The sequence below is a fragment of the Chinchilla lanigera genome, unplaced genomic scaffold, assembly GCF_000276665.1.
Source record: "Chinchilla lanigera isolate Chin_1 unplaced genomic scaffold, ChiLan1.0 scaffold00037, whole genome shotgun sequence".
In the NCBI taxonomy this organism is placed as follows: domain Eukaryota; kingdom Metazoa; phylum Chordata; class Mammalia; order Rodentia; family Chinchillidae; genus Chinchilla; species Chinchilla lanigera.
In genome coordinates this window covers 12,114,894-12,126,185 of record NW_004955438.1, presented here as the reverse complement: position 1 = coordinate 12,126,185, position 11,292 = coordinate 12,114,894, and the positions used below count along the sequence as shown (strand labels likewise).

At 40.2% G+C, this 11,292-nt stretch overlaps 1 protein-coding gene across 2 annotated transcripts in view; it reads left to right on the top strand.

Moving 5' to 3' along the window:
* The window catches only part of Foxn3 (forkhead box N3), a 405,623-nt gene continuing 394,331 nt past the window's right edge, over positions 1-11,292 (top strand). For both annotated transcript variants that reach the window (XM_005390273.2, XM_013517169.1), the window contains exon 1: positions 1-79. The gene's annotated coding sequence lies outside the window, so the exon portion shown is untranslated. The remainder of the gene's footprint in view (positions 80-11,292) is intronic.

Here is an 11,292-nt window from a genome sequence, read left to right as displayed (position 1 = left end):
GGCGGGGCCACCCGCGAGTCCAGCGCCGCCGCGGCCCCCATGCGGCCGCGAGGAGCAGCGGGGGGGCCGGCGATCGAAGGTAACGAAATCGGGGCTCCGCTCCCGCCTCCCGGTCCTCTGCGCGTTTAGCACCGTCATGAGGAGCCCTCGCCCGCCGAGCGGGCTGCTGCATTTCGGGGCACCCTTGGATTTTTTTTTTTTTGCATGTGTCCGCCCCCATATTCCCAGCTAGTTTCAGATTGATTTATAGCGTGCAGCCCCAAGTGAGAAAGATCCAGGGATGGCAAGTTGCTTATTTTCATTAGTTTTGTCTCCAAAGTAAGTTCATTTAAAAAAAAAAAAAAAGTTTCTCTGGAATCTGCAGAGTTCTTTTTAAAATTTGTTTGTTTTTTTTAAAAAAAAAACATTGCGGGCAAATGGATATTTATTTTTAAAATTACCAAATAATTGATGTAATTCTGTTAATGACTTCTCGGGGAAGCCCACTTTAGTGGGGCTCCCCAGGCGGCGCTTCTGTTTTCCAGAACTAACGTGTTAAATGTGGAGTTTGGCGGGGGGCAGAGTTTTCGGCATTGCTGTTGCGACGGTTTCGCAATCCATTATAAACAGGGTCAGGTCTGTGGGCAGTTTAAACCTCTTTTCAAATACTGTAACTGCTTCTCCTGATGTGACATAAACAGATGAGAGTTTCCGTTGAGGGCAGCAAGAATATTTCTCTTTTTGGAGGAACACTGTTTTGAGGAGAAAAACCATGACTGCTGGCTGAGGAGACTGGAGAGACGATATTTCATGCTTTGTTTATACTCTGGGAATGACATTTGGGAAAGGGAAACACCGTCTTTCTCGGGAGCTTTTAATGGTGGGGTTATTAATTTATTTAATTTATTAGTGGCAATTGGCAGGCTGTGCTTAAGGTGACACGTTTGGTAGCAGTTGGGACCCATGATTGTAAATGCAAAATGTGCCTCCCTCCGAAAGGGCTGGTGTGGTGGAGGCTCCCATGCGGAGCTGGGGAGGCAGGGTGCGAGCGGCTCATTGAGGAAAAAGGGAATCGCTTTCCTCAGCTGAGGAAGACATCCTGTTACATTCCTTTTGTTCCCTGTTTTTCATTGATCACCAGCTCTGCCTTGGAGAGGGCGAGCAGCTTAGAGAGAGTGCAGAGCTCCGAAGACTGCACAGACGTCTGGAGCCCGCTCTAACTCTCACCCTGATTGGTCAGTTCGATTGAGACTTATGAAAACCGTCACCCAAAACCTTTTCAGAAAACCAAGCCGTAATTTCAGACGAGCCTTCTTGTGCAAGGGTTTCTGCGAGGCTGCTTTGTAATCCCAGTGCAGTTTGCTCAAGATACCTATATGTTTAAATTTGGGGGTTGTTGTTTCCATCCAGATAAAGTAGGCCATTTTGGTGACAAATTTCTTTGCAGATGTCAGTAGCGTACATTCATAGATGGGTCACTTTACCATAGTCTCAATGATTTCCATTCAGAAGTTGTAGAATGCGAAGTTGTTCAACTTGGAATTAATTTTTCCTAACTGGTTTTTAAAAATTTTTTTGAATATTTGAATAGTAACATCGAATGCTTAACCATGTCATTACTTTGATAATTTAAGTGCCTTTGCATGACCAGGTTTCAGGCACTAAATCTAAGCCTTGCAACAATGAAAGAAAAAGATCGTGAGGAACAAACTATCAAAATCAGCTTGCACGCTATGATAAGAAATTCTGGCATCTGCTTTGAGAAGAATACATTTCATGACCATGAAAAAGGGCATTCCTCATCACTTAAGACTATGAATTAGCAAACATTATGAAATGTTTTATCTTTAAGACAAAATATAAGGCCCGTGGACATCTTCATTTGAGCCTTAAAGTGCTTCATTAAAGAAGCCCTGTCCCAAGAGTTGTTAAATGTATAAACACTTTTCTGATTGGTTTAAAAATTTAGACACAGGAAGTGGATGGTATCTAATAACCCGTGAGTGCAGACATGGTTGTCATGGAAACTGAGTAACCCCCCCCCACTACCCCCACCAGACTTGTGTACACTGCCATGACCACCACTTAAAAAAAAAACAAAAAAAAACCCTGCATGTCATCACAGATGCCTGGAGAACATACTAGCTTCTGTAAGCTTTTCCCACAACATCTGTTGAAACCTGAGATCGGGCCTGTCAAATCAAGGTCATTTTACAACAACAACCAAAAATGCAGTCTCCTGGATTTCATAACTGTATTTTTATTGAAAATATTTCAAGAAAAAAAAAAGCCTGAAAGCCAAGATGAGTATTTGTGCTTACTTGGCATTTTGCTACCTCAGAGTTGTGCATGGGGAATGCTGAGAAGAATGTATCTGAGCCCTTCATTGTGAAATCAAAGTACATATGCAGAGGGTCTGTATATCATTGTGAAATCCAAGTGTATATACAGAGGGTCTGTATTTCCTCTGTTAGAACAAAAAAACTTTTCAGAGCCTGAAAGACTAGCTTGTTACCTGCGGATGAAGAGTGTTACGGGGAAAGTGTACTGAATGATTCTGTTTTCGAGAGGGTTCAAAGTTGAACCAAAGCAATTGAACTGAAAAGAATTGTGATATTTTAGACCCTGCTCCAAAGCTGCATGTGGAGGGAGGAAAAATTAAGACTGGTGGTTTGGAACGAATGAAGAACGGCGTTCTCTATCTCTGAGCAGGGCAAGGAAAAAATTTCTAAATAAACATTGTTTCCAAATTGCAAATATTGTTATTATTATTCAGTTGATTTAGATAATTTTCTTCATTTGTGGGTAGAGAAGAGTGCTTTTATTTTTAGGGTAATTTAGAGGTTCCCGAAACCAAAGCTGCAAATATTTCCACTATCTTGGTAATGGTAAGGAGTATAAAAAAGGAGAAAAGTTTGGAGACCTCACCCAAATCTCCTTGCTGCCCCATTCATTTCACTGAGAGAAATAAGCAGGGAGACCCTCTCCTAAATTTTGACTTTCAGGAGCTTTATTAAGCCATGTGAGTACAAGCAAATGTATTTGTTACATTTCTCCAGTTTTGTCAATAACTGGCTTCCAATGTTAAATTCTTGATTTTCATTTAGAAATCTCTAAATTATGGTGACTTGTAGCATTGCGTTGCTTTATTTTAATTGAAGATGATCAGTTTTAAAACTTATTTAGTCAACAGTTTGATGTTTTTAAAGAGCATCAAATTTCCCTGTTCTCTTCAGCTAATTGCCTGGGGGTGGGGGGGGGGAGGCGGGAGGTGGAAAGAGTCCTAAATATATTTCAGTGTTTGTTTACTGTCATAGGAAATACAGAGTTTAGAAGCTGTGTAGCATCATTTAGGCGATTCAGTGTCTCTTTCATGAGCCCGTGTTATGAAATATTTAACTTACAAGGGCATGGTAAAGAAGGTTAAGTTTAATGGTGGGACTTGTCTCTTAGGAAAGGATTTCCTGTAGGGAGCTTTCTTATCTGCAAGTGTGCTCATTGGCAGGAAACATGTCAGTTGCTTGTTTTTACAAACTGAAGGAAATGAATGGGATTTGTTGATTTCTAGAATCTACCTTAATTCTCCATTGTCTGTCGCATAGTTTGCTGAGGACACTTCATTTCTAAAGAGATTTAATAGGAGGACAGTTCACTGACTTCAACTCTTTGGCATTTCTGTTATTTTCCTTTTCAATTTTGAATTAGAAAAAAAATGATCATTATACTACCATGCAGCACTTATTTATCAATAAGAATTAACAAGATATTCAGTAAGATTCCAATTCATTCCATTTGTCAGATAGTTGCTCACATACTCACTGAAGCTAACGTTTTTTGATGGCTATGCCAAATTTTTAAAAATTATTTCAGAATACCAATCCAGTGTCAACTTTTATTTTGGATTAGTCCAGAGAGGTTAAAAAAAAAAAAAAAAGAGAGAAACAGCTTCGTTCTTCTCTTTGCTTGTAAGAGAAAGGTCCATGCAGAATACATGTCAGGTATATGGCAGCCCTGCTCAAGACCATATGCCAGTTGGAGGTGGGCAGGCTAATGCTGCCTTAGAGCACACTTGAGGAAAACAAATCTTAACTCCGACGGCATTGCGAATGTCGGGACTATTTTTTTGGATGTTAGAAATAAGTGTAATTAATTACTCCAATTCATTTGTGTCTCCAATTCTGGATGAGGGTAAAGGGTAGGCTTCTTTTAAGGAACACAAGTGCATAAGCCTCCATTTTGGTGGCAGCCTGGTGAGGGGGAGAAGCCAGCTGGAGGGAGAGAGAACCATTTATTGTAGTGGTTTTCACATATTTTTGTAGACAGCGTTTTTGTTTTATATTTAGTACCAAGTGGAACCTTATGCAAGACCCTAATACATGAACTGAATAAAAACAGCTCCTCTGGGGAAACCTAGATCCCAGAGCCCATGATTACTCTCTGGGCTGCTGCTAGGGCTTCCCCAGGACGTTAGAATCCTTGCCAACACAAGTCTGGGAGTCGCTGCTTTTAAAGTGCCCCAGATATTCTCTAAGGAAGGCTGCAGGGAACCGCTTGGAGAACCCTGTACTCGCTTAGCTAAAGAGAGAACTGTTGCCTTGACAATTTCAGACAACTCTGCCCAGAATGAGTAGGGAAAGGTTGCAGTGAGATAGCTCATATTCTAAACCCTAAGAGGCCACCATGCATGTAAAAAAGACGGGACTGGCCACAAGTATGGGAAAGCCCTGGTCTAGCCTAGGAAGAGAGAAGGGGAAAGAATAATTTTAGGGGGATTTATAAAGAAGAGCCCTTTTCCTCCTAAGTTATAGGAACATTATATGGAAGTATCTGGGAGAGTTGGTTATAATTTCACTGGAATGCAGGGGTACAGTCTATTATCACTTCAGGATCTGTTCTATTACAGTTATCCTATTAGTCAGTGAAAATAATTTCATATTGTCATTTATGAAATGAAAGTTTGCCAAGCTATATAAGTCTGCTTGGCAGACTCGGTAGTGTTTTGAGTGCTGAGAAAAATGAGAACACACAGCTGATATTTGAATATCATCAAATATACTCAGATTATCTCCTCTGTTATAAGATTGTCCTGAACCAGTATGGAGATGTCAGTGGTCCCCTTTATATGCCAGCTGCTACCCATATTAAGGACTTTTAGAGGCGATGACCAGAGAAATCGCCTTCAGTTCCACCCTTGATTTGTAACAACTGCTTGATTCACATACACACAGGGCTGGAGTAAGGAGAAATCAGCAGAGACTTCAGACCAACTGTATGTAGTAGAATTGTGCTTCTGATGGGCACAGCCAATCTCCCTGCATTGATTCTTAGAGGCTGCACAGTTGGGGAGTCTATAGAAATAGAAAGGACGGATCCTTCTCCACATTCTCCTATTACTTCCATTGTGTTGCCATGTTCTACTACCTGTGTGGGGTTATGGGTTATGATTAAAATAATCAGTGTTCCAGGAAGCCACAGAGCTTCCAACCATCTTTTAAAGAAAGCTTTTCCTCGGCAGAGATGAGCACAAAATAGTTGGCTGTAGTAGTGGATGAAAATGACTGTGGCACTTTTATTTATTGAATTGTGTTGAATAACGCTTTTCATGGTTAGGCTGTTTAAAGCTATCATTCCTTCTCCCACTTGCATTTCAGACAAAAATGACTGTGCACATCCACAGAAACCCAATGGAATGGTCCCCAGGCATCATCAGGATCATACAGCAGTGCTTCTTTGGGAGTGAGCGTTGCTCCATATTTTAGCGGTTTGCTTTTTGAATTGAAGGATGCACGTCAGTTACCAGGACATTGCTGAGGTTATAAAAGGAGGATTTCCCAAATGGCATATAATGTGTGCCTAATACCTTTGCAGATGTAAAGAGCTGGAGAATGAGCTGGGCATGGTGGTACATGGCTGTACTGCTAGCTACTTGGGAGGCTGAGGTAGGAAAATCCTCCTTCCTACTTCCACAAGTTCAAGGTCAGCCTGGACAATTTAGCAAAAGCCTATTTCATTAGTAAAATAAAAGGGGCTGGGGATGTAACCGAGTGGTAGAGCACTTGCCTAGTATGTGCAAGACCCTGGTTCAGTCCCCTGTATTACACACACACACACACACACACACACACACACACACACACAATAAATACTCAGAGGGTAACAAGTCCCACCTGGAGTGTAGAGCAAATTTTAGTATATTATACAGGTTAGATTTTAATTAATCTGAGATATCTTTGCACTCTTAAATTTTCTGGTTCAGCAAACTTAATATTTCCATAGCCTTTAAAATGAAGTCAGCTCCTCTGTAATGATTAGCTAATAAATATCTCTAAATTAAGACCATTTTGTTGTTTCTTGAGACTGGATTTAGTATGTAAAATGGTCTTGAAATAAGTTGCTCTGGTAGAATTTGTCAACACTGGGAGCGGGGGACACAGAACAATCACATCACATTGGAAAGGAGTTCTGGTTTATCAGGTGCTACTTGCTACATTGTTGTATTTGATTTCATCATCACCTAGTATTAATGTAATACTGGTATTAATAATCAGTGACTATACTATACATTGATGTCCCATTCTACAGAGGAAGAAGTGGAGGTAACTCTAATCTTTGGTAGCCAACTGGTTTGCATTCCCAAACCCCTGACTCCAGACCCTGGACATTTTTCACCACTGATGTCTGACTGTTCCTCTTCCAGCACTGAGAGCATTCTCTTCTACACCCGAAATACAATTACTTCCTAGCAACAATTGCAGAGCAGGATGGGGAATATTTGTTGTGATTCCGGCAAGAATTACAATGTTGTTACTTAAATTTTTGGTTCCTGCATTTGACCATTAGTGATGGCCAAATGGATTTAGTATGTAGAATGGCCTCGAAATAAGTTTAGGTCCCTTGTCAGGATGATTTTGTTTCATTCATCTTTACCTTTTAGATTGGCTTTCATCCATCCATCCCCAAGCACATTTACTTACTTGATAAACAAAAAGTTATAACCGCAAGGTACGATTTTTCTGAATTACCAAAATGCTGTACTCAGTCAAACTGTTGGTAGCATCTCTATCCTACAAAAACTAGACAGTGTTTATATTCAGTATTTTTTATTTGATATGAACTGCTCAAAAAACTCAGAGGCATAAATACAATAATATCTCCCTGAATTCTTTCAGAATAAAAACTAAGTGGCTTAGGTCATCACATTAGCAGGATGTCCAGTATCTCCAGGGACACCCTCCATACCCCCGCACTATGAAAATCCCATAGAGTTTACAGAGGTCAGGTTGAAGGAGTTAGTTTGACTTTCTCATCTGAGCAGGGAGCTCTACTTGTGTGATAGTGTACGGGAAATTCACAAGTTTTGTCATCAGTGGAGGATCCCACTCTGCCTAGAATATATGTGGCCAGTTAGAACCAGCTATAGAACAGATGTCCACATTTACAGTGAGGTGTGTGCCTAGCACTTTCTGATTCTCTTGAAGAGGTCAGGTAAGTAATCAGAACTCTATGGAACTAGTTCATATTTCACTGGTATGTTTTCACGTATTCCACATGTATGAAATTGTTTCAAAGAATTGATTGAGGGAAGTAGTATAGACATAATGTGCAGATTTGGGGAAATAAATCATCCATGTATTTATTCACTGAACAATTATTAAGGACTTACCGCATACCAGGAACTGTACCCTGTGATAGAGATGCTTCCTGAAAAAAATCCCTTGAGACCACAAACTACCTGTTTCACCTGCAAGTACTCACAAGTGTGGCTCCTTTGAGATTCATATTCCAAGCTGATCCTAGCAGATTGAAGTACCACCTCCCTGAGTTCCTTGGACACTGATCCTGCTGGAGCATGGGAGGGGGCGTGGTTTATTTGGGAGATGATCTCAGGATGACACCAGGAAGGAGCAGGAGTAGAAGAAGAGAAGGTGGCCAGGAATGAGTTGTCTCTCAGAGACCACTGCAGGCACGCTGAGTGCCTGTGTGGCACGTGGTGCTCTCAGTCTCAGGACTACCCACAGGATGCTGGTCCCAGCCTTCAGGCACTGCTCAGAGAAGGCTCTCAGGACTTGCTGTTGCAGCAGGAGGTGGGGCTGGTGGGCGCTGAGATGGGAAGGCCTTAGGAGGAAGAGGCGGGGCTTCAACAGCTTCACTACCTGTCTATACTCTGGCTCCTTCCCTGGTGAATGTTCCAGAAGATTCCTCATTTATATTAGTCTTTTGAACTTCCAGATGAGTGAAAATCCTGGGGAGGTGCTTTTTAGTCTGAAGAATGGGAATAGGAGAAGAGGCCTATGTTCACAGTCTAAATACTCAGGCAGAAAATCTCAACACAGGCGCTCATTTTCTTCTTTTTTCTCTGTTCCAACCATTATCCTAGTTCCCCAAGTTAGAAAACTTGGAGACCCACTCCTTTTACATCTCCCGAGTGTGATTTATCCCCAGGGCTCCTCGTTGCTTTCAAATCCACCTCACATTTCTCATTCATCTCCACATTCCATGGCTTTAAGGGGCTCTGTCCCTCAGGCTCCTCTCCTTACCCCTGCAACTTCTACCCCAGACCACTCTTGAAATATGGGTTTTGACACTAGATTTCCTGGTTTTCAAGCCTCTGTCACTTGTAATAGTGTGCCTTTGGGTGAGTTACTTGACCTGAGACAAGTGTTAGATACTAATTCCACAAATAATACGGAAGTGCAGCTCAGTGCTGTAGGATTCCTACAAGAATTATTGTGAAGGCTAAATCATAGAGTCCGAGGAAAGCACAGAGCTGAATACATAGTTACAACTCAAATTATTGAGCTGTTTTTGTTGTCATACTGTTAATATTGCTATCTTCCTTGTCTATTAGAACCTAGGGTGGTTCCTTGTCTGCCTCTAATTTTAAAATCCTTCTATAATTTGGCCCACCGCATGACTGCTCAGGGAAGTCCCCAGGGTGTGTTCAGGGTTTATTCTTCCCTAAACGTGTCTTGGTCTTTCCAGTTCCCCTGACATTCTGTGTATTGTTCCTTAGCCACAACATTTGTCTTTTTCTGTGTTGTAGAGTTGCCTTCATCCCCTTTAAAATTTCTATGTGCAGAACAAATCAGGTTTTTAATTTTGTCTACAGCAAATGTTCCCCTCTAGCACATGCCCGTTGATTATCAAGAACTTTTGACCATGACTGGTTTTATTTTTTAGTTTTTTAGACAGGGTCTTGCTATGTACTTCATGTTGGCTTTGAACTCATTACCTAGTCCAGGCTGGCCTCAAACTCTCCTTAATCCTCCTGCTGCAGTCTCTCAAGTGCTGGGATTACAGCTGTGGGCCACCACACCCATTCTTAAATTTAGTTGAATCTGATAATCCAGTAGTCCCTTGATCTCAGCCTTCTTGGGAGAAAAATGCCCATTCCCCATGTTCTCATTAAATGAACCACAGTATATGAAAATCTGGTCTTGTCACCCTTGTGGCTTAATGAGAACCTGGTGTCACCCTTCGGGTCACTTAGCAGTGCTCATTGATGTGCTGCTGTGTGACTTGATGGAACCTTTAAGAGGTGGGGTCTAGTGAATAGCTGTTGGGGCCATCATCTTGGATGGGATTAATGGTTTTGTAGAGTGAGTTAGTTGTAGTGAGAGCAATCAGTTACTGGAGAGCAAGATTGGCTTTCCGTCTGGCCCTGTGATCTCTTCCTCTCTCATGACACGGTCTGCCTTACTGTCATGTAGGCAAGGAGACCCTCCCCAGAGCTAAACAGGTGGGGCTGCCCAGTCATGGACTTTCAGCCTGCAAACCTACAAAGTAAACAGGACTCTTTTCTTCATAAAGTACCCAGCCTGTGCTATTTTGTTATAGCATCATTCTATAACATAATGGGTGAGTATATACATAAATATTTCTTCCTGAGTATATACATAAATATTTCTTCTTCATATTTCTTCGAATATTTCTTCAGAGCTTGTTTTCCTGTCATATTTTAGTCTTGAATTCACCTAGACTAGATTTTTGTGTGTAGTATATATTATAGGCACACACATGCACATACATCAACTATATTATTGGCATATAATAGGTATATAAATATTGTTCCTATACAGATATAAACATGTATGTATATCTATACTTACAGTTATAGCTATATAACAGTTTGTTGACAGTTGTACAGATATTCAGTTGATCAGGTAAACTTTTTAATTGAATTATACGTGTAGGGTGACTCAAAGATATGATGTATGGTTAAATAATAAAAAACTGATTACACTAAGAGATATATGGGATAATTGTGACCTGAGGGAAGGTCACACTGTTGAGGTAAGATGAACAGCAGTGTATCTTTCACTATAACAGTATTTTTAAAAATTTACACACTGTGTTCTGTTCAAACATTTATGACAATTTTGGTCCAATAAAAACATTACAGGTGTGTCTTCATCCACCTTTTTCACTGAATCTGGCACCGTAGGACTTCTGGCTTCTCCCAAAGTCAAAGGCCATGAAAGGTGAACATTTTGAATTGATTCAGGACACTGAGACAGCCGCAATAGTGCAACTAAAATCACTCATGAAAGAAGACTGCCAGAATTGCTTCAAAAAGTGACAAGAATGATGAGATAAGTGTATACGAAGCAAAGGGGGATATATTTTTGAGGGGGATTAATGGCAGTCTGCCTTTCAGTGTAACAAATTTTTAAAATTTAAATATTCACTGTATTTATTACCAAAATTTAAATATTCACTGTATTTCTTACCAAAAAATGAATAAAAATTTAAATCTTGATGCATTTTTAAAGTGAATATATCCATGTAACTAGCACCTACATCAACAAATAAAACATTTGTTATACCCAAGGTCCTCCCATGACCCCAAGCCACTGTCTTCCACAGAGGGATCCCTTTCCTAATTGTGAATATGATGGGCTAGTTTTGCCTGTGCATGAACTTTATATAAAAATAATCATACAACATCTCATCTTTTTTATCTTTTTTTCTGCATACCATTATGTTTCTCAGAATTCATGCAAGGAATAGTTATTGCATATAGCAATAATTTGTTCATTTTTATTGCTGTATAATATTGTTTTCCAGTTTATATTATTAGAAGGAAGGTAAGTAGGCTATATGAATTTTTTATCTGTTTCTTAGCAATCATATGATAGGTACATCATATGACTAATAAAGAAAGACTAATTGCTATGTCAAAGGGTATGCAGATGTTCAAGAAATGAAATTAATTTTTCACATTATTCTTGTGTCTAGAAGGTTTACATTTTTAATTCTGTTGTTGTAAATTGTTTAGTATTTATTACATAGATTTTTGTTTGTTTGTTTTTT